Source organism: Neofelis nebulosa, chromosome 14, assembly GCF_028018385.1.
Source record: "Neofelis nebulosa isolate mNeoNeb1 chromosome 14, mNeoNeb1.pri, whole genome shotgun sequence".
Taxonomy (NCBI): domain Eukaryota; kingdom Metazoa; phylum Chordata; class Mammalia; order Carnivora; family Felidae; genus Neofelis; species Neofelis nebulosa.
The window spans coordinates 39,432,063-39,450,199 of NC_080795.1; the positions used below are offsets into that span (position 1 = coordinate 39,432,063).

Below are 18,137 nucleotides of genomic sequence, written 5' to 3' on the forward strand. Positions count from 1 at the left end.
CATTATATGGTGACAGATGGCAGCTACTCTCCAGGTGAGCATGGCATAAACTATTGACTTGTCCAATCACTATATTGTACACCTGAAATTAATGTAACGTTGTGTATCAACCAAAATTAAAAGTTTAAAAATGTAAAAAATGTGGGTACCTGGGTGGCTCGGTTGGTTAAGCGTCTAACTCTTGATCTTGGCTCAAGTCACGATCTCACAGTTCATGAGATCGAGCTCCATGTCGTGCTCTGTGCCGACAGCTTGGAGACTGCTTGGGATTCTCTCTCTCCCTCTCTCTCTCTTGCGTGCACTGTCTCTCTGTCTCTCAAATACACAAACTTTTTAAAAAATGTAAAAAATGTAACTATACTCCTTGAGAGGGAGTGCTTTTATTCATCAATTCATTCATTCATTCATTCATTCATTCACTCGTTCATTCAATTAACCAATATTTATTAAAGCTTAGTACTAGGAGCACTAAATTCTTAAAAGACAGTAAGGCATGGCCCTGCCTTCCTGGAGTTTACAGTTTGGTGGTGAAGAAAGATAACATCTCAGTGAATGGAAAAGTGCTGTGGCAGAGGAAAAGGTAAAAGGAATATGAGGTCCCGACAAATCGAGGAAGGCTCCTAGAGAGGCTAATCCATAGAGGTGTTGGGTGGAGACACCGAAATTGGCCAGAGGGGAGGTGGGGGGAGGTTAGAGTGAAGCCGAGAAGATGAAGGACATTCCAGGGAGAGGAAGGCAAATAGGTGGAGAACAGGGTCAGCTTTCACTGGGCAAGAGGGGTGGGTCAGCAGAAGGGGAGACCAGGCTGGATAAATTGGTGAGCTGTCTGCCACCCCAAGAATCCCAGAGGTTACCCGGAAGGCTATCCAAGAGACAGAGGATGGAGGTTGGAACTAAGGCTGTGAGCCTGAGGCTGGGGAGAAGGTGGTGGGTTCAGGATATGTTAACAAGGTTGAATCCAGCAGTCTAGAGCAGTGATTGGGTGAAAAGTCAGACTATCAGAAGCATTTAGGAGGCCTCAAATTTCAGGCTTGGGTTGGGGCAACAGGGTGAATCGGTCAACACCTTTCGCTGAGATTAGGCAACAGAGGAGGGACAGCGGGTTGGAATAGGATGATATGAGATAATGAGTTAAGGTGCCTGTGAGACTCCCAAGGGGTGATGTGTGTTTAGACATCCCGAGGTTTCAGAGCAAGATTTAGGCTAAAAATAGAAACTTAGGTGACGTTAGCAAACAGGTTAAAAGGGAAGGAATCAAAAGGGCTTAGTAGCATGCAGATTAGGAGTTATGGTGAGAGAAAAGGATCAAAGACAGAAACTCGGGGAATAGCTTCATTTCCGGGGTGGTCTGAGGACACATCACAAAAGCCATGAGGTCAGAGACGTAAAAAGAACCAGTTTCTGTGGTAGACAAAAAAAGAAGGTTCAAGGAGAAGGGTGTGGTGGATAGAGCAATCGTTTCAGAGATGTAACAGGAGATACAGACTAACGGATGTCCATCCATCTCAGGAAAAAAAAAACCAAAAAATAGAGTCACTGATAAAGGAAGAGAAGACTATCCTGTCAGTTTTCAAGGCACTGACAATCAGTGCAAATTGCACCACACATGACAATGTCAGTGTCTGAGATACAGTGACTGCCTTTACACCACGGTATTTCCCTAAGAAGTTTTAGATCTCTGACATTTCTTGAAGCACTTTAATTATTATTTTTCTAGCTTCGTTATTTTATTCCAGTAATGACCATATCCATAGGATTTTAATAATCAGGTCTTTTAAACCTCACCCTCTGGAAAAAATTGTGCGTTTTTAAACACACTTACGACCTTCACTGACAGAAAGGTGATTTTTGAAAGTTTGCTCATGTGTTTTTATTAAATTTTTATGGGGAAAAAAAAAAGAGGTGCCTGGGTGGCTCAGTTGGTTAAGCATCTGACTTCAGCTCAGCTCATGATCTCATGGCTCCTGGGTTCAGGCCCCAAGTCAGGCTCTGTTGCTGACAGCTCGGAGCCTGGAGCCTGCTTCGGATTCTGTGTCTCCCTCTCTCTCTGCCCCTCCCCCACTCGTGCTTTGTCCCTCTCTCTTTTGCTCAAAAATAAATAAACATTAAAAGAATTTAAATTGTAGGAAATATCTTTTCAAAATCACGCAGTTAGAATTTTTAACTAGGAAGTACAGGAACCTAAATTATGAGGTAAATAAATGACTTTTGAAACGTCCTTGTTTTTAGTGATACTTTAAAAAATCGGTCTTTAGAATGTCTTTGATGGAGAATAAATAAAGGATAGAGCCATCTGCTTCATAAATTTCATAGTTCGAAGGCCCCAAACCAAGCTTCTTTCTGACTCCAAACTGATATACAGCCTGATATGCAAGTTTGAGGAGTTCCTTCCAAGTTTAGAGAGATTTACCCAGGACACTAAAATCTGAATGGATCCTTATTTCAGATATTACAAAAGACCCAAAATTAAAAAAAAAAAAATAGAAGGGTGGTAAATATAAGATTTATGATGAAAAGGGGCTGTAAATATCATTTTGTTTCACAGTATTAATAAAAAGGTCCTGGCAGTTCACTAATTTTTTCCCCTTGAAGTGTGCTTCAAAGACTGCACACAGGAAACTCATTTTTAAAGTCCCATTTATTGGGATTTACATCTTTTGTTCTAGAGTGGGAGGGGGGCATCACTGTCTACATAGAATAGCAGTAGATAGCTATTCTGGGTACCCTCCTTTTTTCACTCATCACCAGTCCCCAACTATCCCTCTTTGGAACTGAGGGACAAGGTGATAGAAACCTGGCTGTACAGTACAAATAACTGGGGAGTTTTTAAAATACTGAGGCCTCGGCCCCAACCCTAGGAATTCTGATACTTTTTGTCTAGAGTAGGACTTGGGCAATGAAATTTTTTAAATGCTCTGTAGATGATTCCAATTATGTAATGGGATTAAGAACAATTGTGCTAAAGGTAGTTTGCACCTGTTCCTCCAAGGGAAGCATTCGTCCCATAGTGCCATCAGTTCGGCTGAGACACAAATAAGGCTGCTGGGTGAACTTGATAGTTTCTGATAAAGCAGCAAACATATGCACTTCAGAGTCACGCAATCGTTTTTTCACTTTTAGCTTAAAAAATTCTTTCAATTCCAAGACACAAAATAGGAAAAGGCAGGCTACCTAGAAGAGATTTGTTGTCACTTTAAAAATGATTAATGCTAGGGGCGCCTGGGTGGCGCAGTCGGTTAAGCGTCCGACTTCAGCCAGGTCACGATCTCGCGGTCCGTGAGTTCGAGCCCCGCGTCAGGCTCTGGGCTGATGGCTCGGAGCCTGGAGCCTGTTTCCGATTCTGTGTCTCCCTCTCTCTCTGCCCCTCCCCCGTTCATGCTCTGTCTCTCTCTGTCCCAAAAATAAAATTTAAAATGTTGAAAAAAAATTAAAAAAAAAAAAATGATTAATGCTAATTTAGCAAAAAACTTTAAGTGAGGGTTCTTGTTCAATATTAAAATTCTAAAGTGTGTGTGTGTGTGTGTGTGTGTGTGTGCATGTGTGTTTTGCAGATTCTTATAAAGATTATTATGGTGCAAGTTTTCTCTTTTTTGTTTCTGCAAGATGAACTGATGAGTGAATTTCTTATCAAGGGGTTAATATTAAGCTACTGTTTCTTGGAATGAAATGTTCTGTTTTTAAAATTGTTTCACTCTTGAGATAATGCCGTGACAAAGACACATAAAGAAAAAAGGACTATCCGATGGTGATTGGCTTGTGTCCATTTGAAAGAAAGGGCTTAGAAATGACCTAGAAAGTTCTTTTTTTGTTTTTTGTTTTTCCTTCTGGTTTTCTTATCTGACAAGGAAGTGTGTTGTTGATCATCCTTTTTCCGAGAGGTTTCTCCTACAGAGGAACGGGCACTGTCTACTTTTGGGCTGACAAGCACAATTTCTCTGGGAGTCTCAGTCAGTGACCCCTCTGTAGGAGAAGTAGGGAGAAGAAACATTTCCTTCATCCTTATTTTTCAGCACTAACCAAAGCACTGGAAGATCCCTACTTTTTACATTTCAAGCTGAGTTTCACATGTTTCAAGAGTCCTTTAATGGCTCCAGTTTGAGGGTGTATTATTCACAGTAAAAACCTCTGTAAAGCAAACATCCACCGATTAACCTAAGAGTAATTTGTTGGGCTAGTTGTGGATGTTTGCTTTGCAGATTTGTACACTGGGCAGACATTCATGCATGAAAATCAGTTCTCTGTGTTGTTTCGTGGCAAGAAAAAGAATGTATTTTTCCTGACTATGAGAAGATGGATGCTAGCTTTTATGTGTGTACTGCTTTAGGCTTCAGGGCAGTCTAGGATTTCACAAGATCTGTGAAATCCTTTTTTCCTCACCCTCTCTTTATTCATGGGAAATAATTCATTGAGTCCTCATCTGATAGCCTTTCTTTCAGTGGAGGTGTTAAAACGAATGGTATTTGATGACGGGATACATTGCCTTGGGCCAGAGTATTTTAATCATGTGGACAAACCAACATTTATCATTCATTTCCTTCCATTTCAATCCCAAAGAAAGAAAGGCAAAGCAAGGTAGGGGATTTCCCCTATGTATATGCCAGTCTATCCAAAACTGCTGATTTCCTTTATTCTAAATGGCATGACAAGAATTATAAGACTTGTTTAAACCTCCCCAAACAAGCTATGGTTCTATCTCATTTGTGGGTCCAATGGATGAGCAATCGAATTTTTATGAGTATAGTGGCAATGTTATTTTTTCCTTCCTTACATCTTCAATATGGACATGCCCTCCCACCGATGACATGTTTCAATAAAAGTTATGTGGATTTTATCTCCTGCTTAAATGAAATCAGATATAATTTTTAATAATAGTTTCAGATGTCATAAAATGTATCTGTAGCATAATTAAGGTTGGGTTCGAAAAGAAAGTCATGTTAGGAAAAACTGACCTGGGCAGTCGGAGCTATTATACTCAGTATAATACCTGAGCTATTATACTCATGTCATAATCTCCCCTGGGTGACTGAAATGCGTTTGAATGAGTTAGCACCCACTCAAATCCTTGGTACATGGAGCATGAATCTTTGAGACCCACGTGTGTTTACACATGAAAAAACAAAATACTATTGCAGAGGGAAAAATCGCAACCATCAAAAAGCTTTTGGACATCAAATAGATTTTAAAAATCAACAATTTGATGAGTTAACTCAAAATGAATCAGAAACATATGGATTAAATTTCTCTTACCAAACACATGGGTTTAAAAGGGAAAGAGAACTTGGAAAATGTGTTTTGAGTTTACTCAAAACCAAAATGTTTGAAAAATAATTTGGAGTAATCGGTGGAATCAAATGTGCTTGACTTCTCCCAATCTTGAGTACACCCACTTATTGAGTCTACAGTGATAACATTTCATTTTTTAAGAGAGTAACAAACACTGAAGGAGATTCAGATTCTTCTGGATTTTCCCGCAACGTGTGAACAATGGAGTTGAAAAATTGTCTAGCCGGCATTTTAAAATAATTACTAGGAGTTATTTTGAAATGTCTATAGAATATAACTCATGCTTTTGCTTTTGAATACATTTTGTTTTCCATATGGATTAGGAGAAAAGGAGGAATTAAATTTTGCCAATGGTAGTACACAGAGCTCACAGTGCTGCGAGCTGATAATGAACCGACTTTTTAAAAGAGCCTGTGCTCAGAGTGTTTGCATAACTACATAAGGTGATATACATACTTTTACATGCTCAGATATGTATATATCACATTAAACATGAATCACATTTTTAATGTCATTTTGAGGATTCTTTGGTTTCTGAGTTAGTTCTAAAATAACTACACAAGAATATTGAAATTGTATTTGGTGCTTACTCACAGTGATACCTGGATTCTTGTCTGTCTTGAACTAAGGCATAAATTGATTTTTTCTTTTTTTTTGTTTCGTCTTCTTATAGCAACACTACAGAACTCATTGACCCACTGAGCGCTTCACATTGTTTGCCTTTATAATAATCATAAATGCTATTGATGGCTTTATGAGAGTCAAAGGAGAGTTTTGTATTCAAATTATGTGTCTTATTATAGAAGAACCATGGGGTCGTCTTTCCCCAAAATGGAGACAAGTGTGGCTGTACTTCTTTCCAAAAGTCTCCATTACCTTGGTACAGCCATTGTACTGACATGTACCGTGAGCACGCAATGGAGTCCGCGAGGTGATACGCCATGTTGGGTGGTGCTTAAGAGCAGGAGCGCTGCGTACATCGCTCTGCATTCAAAACCTGGTTTCCTCAGTTAGGACTGCATGCCTTAGAATGAAGTCCCTCACCTTTTCAAGCTTCGGCATTTTTCATCTGTAAAATGGAAAATAAGAGTAACACCGATCTCATGGTGATTGTTGTGAGCATCAAAGATAATGCATGAAACATGCTTTAGCGTTGGGCTTTTTAGGTAGCTCTGAAATCAACACAGGTTAGCTATGAATATTATTGACGATGAAAAGAACCTGGATTGTAGGAATTAAATGAACTAATATACATGAGAAAAGTGGGTTTAATTTCTACATTACTAAACAAAATATTAACAAAAATTAACTAAAAGCTTGGTTTCGTGTTCGGGGAGCAGACGAGAATGAATGCAAGAAGGAACAAATAAGAGATTTCTGATGTTATTGAACCACTTCACGCATCCCTTCTAGACCACTTAATACAAGACACTTATCTGTAGAAAGGGTAATGAATTCTGGCGTAAATTTTAATAATTGCAGCAGTGATTACCTTTAGATCCTGTGAGTTCATTATTGGCTGAACAATTCCAGAGGCTCTCGTTAAATGGCCCATGGAATGAATCAGGCATGGAATTAACCTATCTTTAGTTCCCTAAAGCTTATGTCCCATGAAGGAGTACTCATATTGCTTTGTGCCTATACATTCCATACCCTTGATCCTTTTGAAAACAAAATTATTTAAAGGGGTTAAGCCCAGAATTCTAGGTGAACTGACCCTTAAGTGATTAAAAGTGAAAAGGAAAAAATTCCAGTGGCAGAAATTATTTTAAATGACTACCATCTTTCTCTTGCAGCTTCTTTAACTGCAAATCATTATTGGCTATGCCCTGTGGTTTGGATGCCAATTGTAAGACGACTGCCCTGTCCCAGCCTGGGAATTCTCTGCAGGGGATTCTTCAGGAAAAGAGGCATTTTGTGCAATGGAAAGATAAGTACTGGGTTAATAACCACTAAATATATCTTTTTCCAAAGCTCCAGTGAAATTCAAAGAGCATTTTAGCTGCTTAAAGTGTTGCTGTTTAATGGGAACACTGAATTGGGTTCCCTGAATTGGTAAGAATATTCCTTCGCCGTAGAATTTGTATTTTTATTTTTCGCCATGGAAGAAGTGGGCATTACTACTTTAAAAGTGTTGTCCTAGGAGCATCTTTCAATAAATTTCTCTTTTACAGAGTTGCATTTAGACATTCTGGAATTTTCTTTTTCTTAGTCCCTTCTTTGGGGGACTCTGAAAGGTTATAGATTCACTGAATCTGAGGGTTCACAGGTCATCTCATCCAACCTCTTGAGCCTTGCTTGAGTCTTCCATCAAATCAAATCACTTTATAACCTGTACTTTAATATTAGAGAACCCGCTTTATCCCCAGGCAACCTATTTGGTCTTCAGAGGGCTATGCTTCTTAGAAAGCTCTTTTTTCATGTTCAGGGGAAGTTGATTCCTTTATAACACTCACCGATGAGCCTAATTCTATTAATTGGTACCACACAATTCAGTTGAATCCCCTTTTCACATCTCCAGTACCTGTCCTAAGTCAGTTTAATTCACATACTGGGACTGTGAGCTGGCAATCATTGCTCATTTCTCATTTTAGCTCTCTTACCATCTGATTTCCTCTTGGGATGTCCTAGTTTATCCCTGCTCACCCTAAAGGGTAGTGCTCTGCATACACAGTGATATGTCGGGAGTAGCGTGACCGAGGATCATAAAGTCCTGATTATTATCAACTTTGGGCTAGCATCTATATGGATCAGTGAAAAATAAGTTTGCCTGAGCCTTATGAGAAGTCTTTGTAGAGCTGACTCACAATGAGCTTGAAGCCTTTCCAGCACAAAGCAGAGAAGCAAAGAACAGACCCCCGTGTCGCCAACCTCCTCCACCTCACCCTTGTCTTTTAGCACCAACCTCCCTCACAGACGTGAGAATGTATGGAGGCTGGGGGGAAGTTTGGTGATCCCCAAACCTCACTGGGAAGCCTCTTCTTCCGTATTTACCTCTCCTGTCGTTTCCCAACCCTGTATTTCGATGCAATGTTCTCCAAAGAATCAAAATGGAGGACTGTGCATTTATGAGCATTGTCCTTTGTTAGATTCAAACTACTGTTCTACTTAGCAGATCTTCTGGAATCTTCATGTTGTCGTTTCGTGTATTCACTAGACCTTCCAGGCTAGCTTTTTTTTTTTCTTTTACCAGTTTGATCTGCTTATTATCAATTAGCAGCCAAGGTTGTACATATCCAACATTTAGCAATACTAAATAATTGGCTCATATTCCACCTTCTGGGTCTGCCACCTATTTGATGGCTTCAGAAAGAACAAGTTTCTTAGGATAATTAGTTGAATTCTTTGAAACTACCAACCTCCAGGAGACATCAACACCTGGCTTTAGCGATATGTCTTATAAATCGCTTAAAGGCATTCGCACAAATCAAACTGATGTAAAACGAACCAACAAACAACTATGTTTGTGATGACACGGATAACCTACCAATAAACTAATACACCTCTTTCTTCCACGTGGAAAACTTGGCCAGACGTCCTTTATCTTATTGTCATGGATTGTTATTTCTCATAAGCTTCAGGTAGGTAAAAACCGGACAACAAATTAGCTCGCAGTTTGAAGGACCTCATGCGTAATTTCATATCAGATTGATTTTATGGAAGGTAATATGGACCACAGTATCAACGTAATTTATATCCTTTGAGAAGCGGGATCAAATAAGCAGTAATGGAATTTAAAAAACTTAAAAGCTTCGGAGAATTGATTAAGATTCCCCCATACCTGGTGTAGAACTATTGAACCCAAAAAAGACTCTACACCCCCTGATCACTAATCTTCTGGAGGCATTGATTTATTGGATTCTTTCTACCAGCTGTTTAGAGGTTACAGAAAACGCACCAGGCTTTGCTGGTGACCCCAAGTGCTTTAATTCCTATGCATGCATATTTTAACATTATTACAGAAAGGTTTCATTTGCAATTTACAGGCTGAGTAGCAATGAGTCCGTTTCGAAGAGGTCAGTGCTTTCACCATCCCTCTCAGTGATGGAATTATAGTTTAAACAGCTGGAGCACTGTCCCAGGAGGGACACTGGGGTATGGCTCCTTAACGGCAGAATAAATCCATCAGACATATTTCATGTGTCTGATAACATTAATAGATACCAGGGCTGTTTAAATATTTAATGAACTCACTCAGAGGCTGTTTACCGGGAGGGGAGGGGGAAGAGCTATCAGAAAGGATGATCACATCCTTTTGATCTACCATGACAACAACAAAACCGAAATCTCAGCCAATGATTTTGCTCTCTTGCTGCAAACTCCATCAAGGGAACCCGTTTGCTACATGACATGTTTCATTTCCACAGTGTGCACAAGAGTGTTTTCAGTTTTGCGGTTCAAAAGTTAATCATTTCCATGCGGCTCACTACTTAATAGAGATGCCAGAAGTCATAGAATAGCTTTTGGTTGGGATGGGGAAAACGGGAGAGGGAAGACAATCAGAGACACACAGAGAAAGCGAACGGTGCGCAGTGCACAGAGCCCCAGAGGCCCTGGGGTGCTAATGAGGGGGCAGCCAGTAGAAAAGAGGGAGCGAGCCTAAAGAAAGTTGGGGCTCCTGGTTACCTTTGCTAAGGGTCTTCGGAGGGTTGCTTGCTACACAGTCCCTTTTTCCGAGGGTGAATGATGGTCATTAAAAAAAAAAAAATCACGGATTTGGCCTAAGTTTATTTTCGTCTGAGAGCAATTTTGTTTTGGCTTACAAAATTTCACTAAAAGTGGTCTGGCTAGGCAGAATAAGAATGGTTTTATTTTGTGGTTTCAGATGCCTGTTTGGTCATGCAAAAATGAAACAACAGCTAAGTTTCAAATGGTGGGAAATCCTGGCACTCTGTCCTTACTGTCAATTGGCAGCGACAGACCCTCATGTTGAAAAATGATCTATTGCACACTTTGCAGAGCATTTTTTCCCTCAATCATATTGACCATAACCCTAATCCAGTTCTCTGTATGGGATCAAGGCTATGCCTAGACCTCGTATTTACCATCTTGGTCTGTTCTGACCCCTGAGAAACAAACCCTAGATTAGAATGAATTAAGGACGCTTCCCAGCCCCGGCTGAACATCTCTGGCCATGCGGCAAGTTAAATCTAAGCCCAGGTGAGGAGAGCAAAAAACGCAGTGGCAATTTTCTGACGTTTTTGAACATCTCAGGCCAATGCCATTAGCATTATTTATGCTCTTGTCTTCTCTCGATTCTGTTTTGCTATTGGTTTGTACTTTGTAATAAGAGCATCAGAAAGCAGATGGTAAATTTCCTAAGTGCATAGTGCTGCACTGCTTTTTTGAAAGGCTGTCATTCTCAGAAATGAAAGACTTACACTAGCCCATACCTTTTCAAACAAATCATTTTCAAGTATATAAATAGCATAATTAATCACAATGGAAATATAAAATGTTTAATCAGTAGCAGATGGACTGAAACAAAGAAATCTTATGTAGAAGACTGTTTGAAACCTTCAATTTTGCGCACTTTTAATATGTTTGGAAAAATGGATTTGGGGGACCACGTTTTTATTTAAACTTTACAGTTAAAATTTTGTTCCTTTTTTTTTTGTTTGTTTGTTTCCAAAAGAATTAATCAGTCTGTCCAGCTGCTGTTTTAGGGAAGCAACTGAGTCACTACCTGGCAAGAGGGGAAAGCTGGCTGAAATCTACATTTATAAAGGAACAGTTTAAATTCTCCAAATTCTTCCTTTTATAGTAACTAATAGTAGAATTTCTTCACGACCTCAAGAGGAAGTAACCTGGGGGAAGCCCTCTGTGGGAAAATGTAGTTGGGATACAACAGGCACAGATCTTTGATGTCGATGAGCGTTTTAAATCTTTTAAGCGAGTGCATTTTAGAGAGGAGAAAATTCTGATAGTCAAGGAGTCAGGACCTCCTTTTGGAAATTGGGTCTGGTTTGGACTAAATTCTGTAGCAATAAAAGCTGAAACTAATTTCCAGATGGAATAAATTGGTTCCAGGGTTTCTGCGATTTTGGCCAACATGTTGCATGGCTGAAGTTTGATCCTTGCTCAGAACTGTTACCCAAGGGAGGGGATCTGTTTCCCAGGAGATCACAGGGCTGGGCAGTTGGTGTGCTCCTGCTTCCCTTCAGCTGTTTGTTTCTTTGTGTCTCGAAGGGCAGTAGTTCAGATCAAGCCTCTGAACATTATGTGGACTCTACCCCTGTCCCCAGTCTGACAGACACAGTCTGCCAAGGTCATTCTCCCAGTAATGGAAAGTCTAACACTTTATATACATGCACCTGCCATGCATTGGGTCACTTTCTGAATCTACTGAAGTGGGACAATGGTGGATGCGGGCTTGAAAATGGACAGGCTCTTTCTTTCCAGAAAAAAGATAGAGGACATACTGCTAGCCACCTCGGGAAATAATTTTGAAATGCCCTCAAGTAGATGCGTACCACACAAATAAGCCCACAAAATGAAACCTTGATTAGTGAAATCTAAGAATATTCCTATTTGAAAATTCCTGAGATCTCGGTGACCTGAGAACTTCTACCAACCTTCTTGGATGGTTTTGAATGGCCAAAATCTCTCTTTTCCTTTCCACTCACTGTGAAAAAATCCTGAAATCTGAATTCTTTCCTCTCCATTCTATAGGATCTCCTCACCTGGAATATTGCCACAGTTTCTCCTCATCTATTATGGTGCTCAGTGGATTTACTTCTCTTGTAGTTCTTCTCAGGAGGCAGTTTAAGGGGGTGGTAGGGGGATGATAGGAAAGATTATATAAAGACTTGTTTCAGAGACTGGCACCACCACGCACTCCCTGGCCCAAATAAGGCATCTGAAACTCATTCTCTCTCAGCTCTGATGTCACATTGGCACCCAGGTTCAGAATATTGCAGTCCATAGCATCACGTGAATCTGCCCCTTCCCTTTTCTTCTCGTGGCCTTGGCCTTATTTCAGGCTTTTATCATTTCTCATCTGGACAATCACATTAGCCTCTTGACTGGTCTCCTCGCCTCCATGCTTGCTTTTCTTCTACCTATCATCCCACAGGGCTGCTAAATTAATTTTTGGAAAGCACACATCTAAAACCTGTTAACCATTGTGCCCTGTCATCTACAGTGTAAAGCTCAAACTCCTGGTTGGCAAAGCATATAAATCATCTCCAGTCTCAATTTTAGCCATGTCCCACCCTAGTAAATGGTCCCTCCTAAAAATTCCTTAGAATGTCCACCTGTAATCATTCCTCACCTCACACCTTCTCACATATTATTTCATCTACCTGGATACTCATTGCTTTTTTTGCCGACCAAATAGCCCTTCTTCAACAAATCAAATGGATCATGCTCATTCCTGTTACAGTGACATTTGAGCCATCGAGGGAAATTGTGGCGAACATTAGTTTGCAGCTCTCTAAGCTTTCATTTCTTCATGCAGAAGTCGGGAAGAGTTGTGAGGACTAATTGAGGTAGGATAGGATCTGTAAGCTTTTTAACACAGTGCCTGAAGTAAAAATAAGCACCCCAAAGTTGCTATTATCTCGTGTGTGGTTTCATTTATAGGGTTAATTGTATGTTTTGTTGTTTGGTTTAGTTGTGCTTTGTTTTGTTGGGGGCGGGGGTTGGGGATTGTTTGTTTAACCTGGCTGCCTGTCCCCCAACAATAGGAGCCCTGGTGGCTGCCACGGTAAACGCCACGTTCTTGCTTGAGGTTTTTATATGTGGGTATTTCCCAAATCTTCACTTCTTAGCTCTGTCCTTCCTCCAAAGTTGACCTATTGCCTGTCTTTTCCACCTGGTTTTCTTCCCTCTAACCCCCAAACCATTCTTCAGTCGCCCCAAGATTACAATCCTTAAAACACTGGTCCCATCATGCTGATTACTTCATCAAAGGCCATTAACTGACTTTGTGCTCTCCCCATTGCCTACTGAAAAAGTTCCATTTTCGTTACACCAGCATGCAGGGGTCTGTCTCCCACAGTCTCCACGTTCAACTGCTCAACATATCTTGTTGATTTAAACGTAGTTCCGGTCCCCATCATTTCTTCCGTCCTTCTGTCCACTTTTGACTCCCTCGATCCATTAGTAGAGTAGTAGTAGATCCACTAGGAAAGTTGTGTTTCTAATCACATGAACGTGTAACGTGAAATTTTTCAGTGACTCCCTACGGCCCACAGGATGCAAAATCAAATACCCTCAAGGCCTGTCGTGATCTCACTACTGTTCATTGCGCCAGCTTCACCCCCGATGATTCCACCATATTGAAAACAATCGCAGAGCCCGCCGCTCAGCCAACCCGCCTCTGGCTGTTTCTCGGCCCTTGTATTAAGCTGGAGTCTTATCCTCCCCTCTCTCACCATCTCTTCTGCTGGCAAATTCCCTCACATCCTTCTGGTCTTAGGCTTCTAACAAGAAGCCTTCCTAACCCACCAAACGAGAGTGAGGCACCTCACTAGTGCTTTCGTGTTGCGTATTTACATTATACTTTCCTTGTCTCTCTCATTCTGAAAAGATGGCAAGATTTGTGAAGTTGGGGGATAGTGTCTTTTTTTTTTTCCTTTTTTTTGTGTAGGTTGTGTCCATAGTTCCTAGCTCGGTGCCTCATCAATGGTAGCACGCAAGTGAATATTTATTGAATGAGTAAGTGTCAACCCCTTCAGAATTTGTCTTCATCCAGCCACATTTCTTAAAAGGAGCTAGGGTTGCGTTCACCTCTTTCTATTCCCCAAGCACATCTTGCTTCTTGCCTCAGTGGCTTTGCTTATTCTATCCCTAAATGAGGAATCCTTATCTCCTCTCTCACCCTGTCTGGCAACGCACCTATGTAGGTTTTGTTAGGCTAACTGTCAGGTCAGGAAATACTCGAGTTCTTCTTCACCACGGAGCTTGGGCTGAGATTCTTGTGACTGTGCCCTCCACGAACTTTCTGTTTACTATAATTCACTGCCACCTAGTCAAATCATACCTTGCTGTGGGTTTTAACTTTGTTTTGGGTGGAGGAGAGACTTCAGGTACATAGGATGAGTTAATCATAGCCCATTTGAACCCTGTATGAATTTCTAATTTACCTCTCAATGAAATAGCAAGGTTCTTAAAGGTGAGAATCGTTGGTTTATTGATAACATACATAGCCTGAAGCATCTTATTAGACCCAGAGGAAATAATAAATATTTTTATGTGAATGAAATAATTCAGTTTTGAATTTATGATGGAAATGTACCACATAAGAGGAAAAATACATAAAATAAACAGAAATGATTAAACCCTTACCAGTTGATAACAAAATACTTGACACAGGTTTAAACTAGTGGCCAAGTTGTGGTTGAGACCAAATGACTTTTGAGTGTCGATCCTAAAGTGAAAACTCTTCTTTTCACTTTAGACAGAGAGGGCCTTAAACTCTTTGAAACTACTGAGGCACCAGGGCCAAGAATTTGCTTCACAAGGTTATAACATACTGAGCTGTATACAAGTAATCTTAAATAATTGATATTCCTCAATGTGGTTTATTTAAACCAAACAAGTAAATTATTCACCTGAAGGATATAGAATGATTCACTCCTTTCTTGCCCCCTCCTCCCTCCATCCTTCCACAAACACGGATGAATGATTATGTTGGACAAAGAGGTAAGCACCTGTCTATATTTATGCCTGGTGGCTTCTTGCAGACAGAGTTGCATTTCTGTGCCATGAATAAAAATAGGAAGAGAAATTTGAAGAAATGAATTCTTGGACATGAATGATATTTCCCAACTGCTGCGTGATTTCTTCCAGTTGCAATTGTCATTAACAAAGGAACGTGTTTTAGGTTTAGTAAGAGTGATTCTATAGAAAAGTAAATAGTTTAAAGGAGGGTGTAAACTGTTCACTCGACATCTCCCAATTATGCTCAAATAAGATGGTAACTTTTTATCTTGAAATGAAGCTTTATATATACACCCATATTATTTGAAGTCTAGGCACAGACACATACAGACATGATACAACTCATCTTTCGTGTTTAACAAATGTGACATTTTGTACATGTTTTGTCTTCTTTATGGAACCCCATGGTCTCTCTCTGCTCAGAGATTACTTCCTAGTGTATACATCTCAAGTGGCCTGTATATAAACAGTCAAATTAGTGAGAACACTCACCCCAACTCATTAACTTTAGCTGTGTTATTGGAAGAAGTCATGCTATGAGCTGGAGATGGTCACGTTGGTGTTCTAAATAATCATGATAAACTTTGTCATGCTGTTTGGTATCGTGGGTAATAATATCACTGACATTGAGGCTGAGTTAGTAGAATTACGTCTGTTACTTCTATTTACATGAGTCTTTTGATTTTTGATAGTGAATGTTAAGAGTGACAACATTAATGCAAATGTGTTTATTTTATTTTATTTTTTTACTATTCTCTTTGGAAGTAAGTTTTATTTGCATCCTTCTTTAGCCATCCCTGAAGCTCTCACACCCAGTATCTTCTCTGATTCACATCCAGAGAAACAAACAAGCAAAAACCTGACATAAAACAAAAATATTTTGAAGTTAAATAAGTTGCTAAGTGTACTGGAGAGATAAACATCATGACTTCCGTTACTGCCACAGTCGCATCTCTCTTCATCCCACTTGGCCTCAATTCTGTGATTCAAACTCACATCGTGGATCCAATTTGGAAATCATCATATAGTGACAATAGATTGTGTCATGTCACTAAGTCAACAGTGATGCTGAACTTCTTCAGGAGTTGAAACCAGGTTTCGAAGAAAAGAAATAAACACACCTCGGAGACAACGTATGGTGCTTTCATCACAGATACAGAAGTCAGAAATTGTGGGGCTTCCATTAACTTTCATCTTACCCTGAAATAGAACAAGAGAGATAGAGGGGCATATTTTTAAAAACAAAGCACATGCAATACCATGCAAGCAGTAAAAGAAAAAACCCAGCCAAGAAAACTCCATCCTGGGAGAGGTAGTAAAGCATTGAGGTTAAGGGCATAGGCCCTGGAATCACTTTGCCTGGCTTCTAATCCCACCTCTATAGCCTAATAACTGCTAACCTTGGGGGAGGTATTTTAATTTCATTTGCATCTCAATTGCACTTGCAAAATGGGTAATAATAGCTTACTTAACTCACAGAATTCTTGTGATGTTTGAATAAGTTAATACTTTATCTCACAGAACATGACGCATTATATTAACCAAATAAACTATACCAAATAATCCGTGACTTCCTGGAGATTGTCAGACACATCCCAGTGTTTGAGATATTATATGTAATAGGAAATGGGAATCAATAAGAATATGGCTCCTGTGGGCATCTGGAGCCGTGTCTACAATTTCATATTGTGTATGAGATGTTAGCTGCTATTATTTGTAATGTTCAAGCAATCGTCATACAAGAATAATCAGTAAGATGTATTTGAATTGTTTCCATTTTTCAGCTTCTGGAGAAGGGACAGTTGTGTTCTTGTACAAAACAGGTCACTGGAAAGGTAAATGTTTCGTCTCACAATATTAGCTGGCCCTGCTATCTAAGGGTGACTCAAGGGAAGTGCTGGTTGAATAGGACCATACCTCCCAAAGCCACAAACAACTGGTGAGGATTGAGCCTTCCCTGGTGGACAAAGGAACTATCTTTCAGTCAAAGTTAGATGAGGTCCTGCACTTATTGCTAGGAACTCCAAAAGATTCTCAGGGCTCCTGCGTAAAAAAAAATCCGTGATAGATAATACAAAGGCCATTAAAATCTCCATAAGAACAACAGTTCAGAAATTTAAAAATTATAGAAAATAAGATACAACCAAGCAACTCACTCTTTTTTACTAATGAAATTACAATTGTATGAGCTATGAGTATATGTGTATTAAATATATATGTATATATGTTTTTCCCACCCATATATTCTCAGACTAAAACTTGGATGGCTTTAATAAAGAATAAAATAAGTACCTGAATACAGTAGTTTCCTAAGTCCTTCTCTTAAGCAGGATGCGATAAATACGATAAATATTGTTTAGCAAATGAATGAATTAAAAATAAATGAATGAGGCAGTAAACTCCAATGGAATGGCCAAATGAGAGATGTCACCTTTCAGCAAAAGTGCTGGCTTTGTCATCTCACCCAAAGCCAAGGTCGCAAGACTTTGGGGCAGGAAAGCATAATGCCTAACAGAGTAGCTCAGCAAAAAGGGGTTCAGCTAAGTCACTGAAAGGCCAAGCAAAGAGCATATACTAAAATGGAGAGATTTGTTTCCCTGACTCATGGCGGCAAGGTCAGGCATTTCCTTTGCTAATAGCCAGTGAACCAATGGATGGCACACCATTAATGGATGTCTTAAGTTATGGGAAGGAATCGGGTTTCCCAAATGAATGTTCTTTCAATGCACTAAAAGGAAATGATCGGCAACCTAGAACTGGAAGAGCTTTTACATTAAATAGCTTCCTTTACATCTTGAAATGGGCATCGATGGTTTTGTTAAAAAGGAAGTGAACAATGACTAAACTCCTAAAGGAAAAGAAAGTAGCACCTTCTTGGAGACAAATCGGGGCAGATATTCACTCATGACCGGCAGCTGTGTTCCCAACTCCGGAAACAAATAAAATCCAAAGTCCTAAAAATTAAAACAAAGCGTATTATGTAGTAAGATAAGAAATGGCAAGTGAGAAATGAGAAGATCCACCTGTTTAAGGTCAAGTAAGCTTTTCTATCTGTGGCTAAAAATTTACCAATATTTGCCTAAAGGCAAAAGGCAAAAAGTTGGTTTCTTGGGCTTCCGTATGCTTATCATGACACAGCTAGACAAGAAGGGTAAAGCTGTAGAAACTCCCAGGGTTGCAAAGGGATT

At 39.9% G+C, this 18,137-nt stretch overlaps 1 long non-coding RNA gene across 3 annotated transcripts in view; it reads right to left on the minus strand.

The window, feature by feature from the left end:
- Nucleotides 1–15,662: 15,662 nt before the first annotated feature.
- LOC131494297 (uncharacterized) overlaps nt 15,663–18,137 on the minus strand; it is a 152,822-nt gene continuing 150,347 nt past the window's right edge. For all 3 annotated transcript variants that reach the window (XR_009253300.1, XR_009253301.1, XR_009253299.1), the window contains 2 exons: nt 17,820–17,903; nt 15,663–16,149 (listed from right to left, as the gene is read on the minus strand). This is a non-coding gene — a long non-coding RNA (uncharacterized LOC131494297). The remainder of the gene's footprint in view (nt 16,150–17,819; nt 17,904–18,137) is intronic.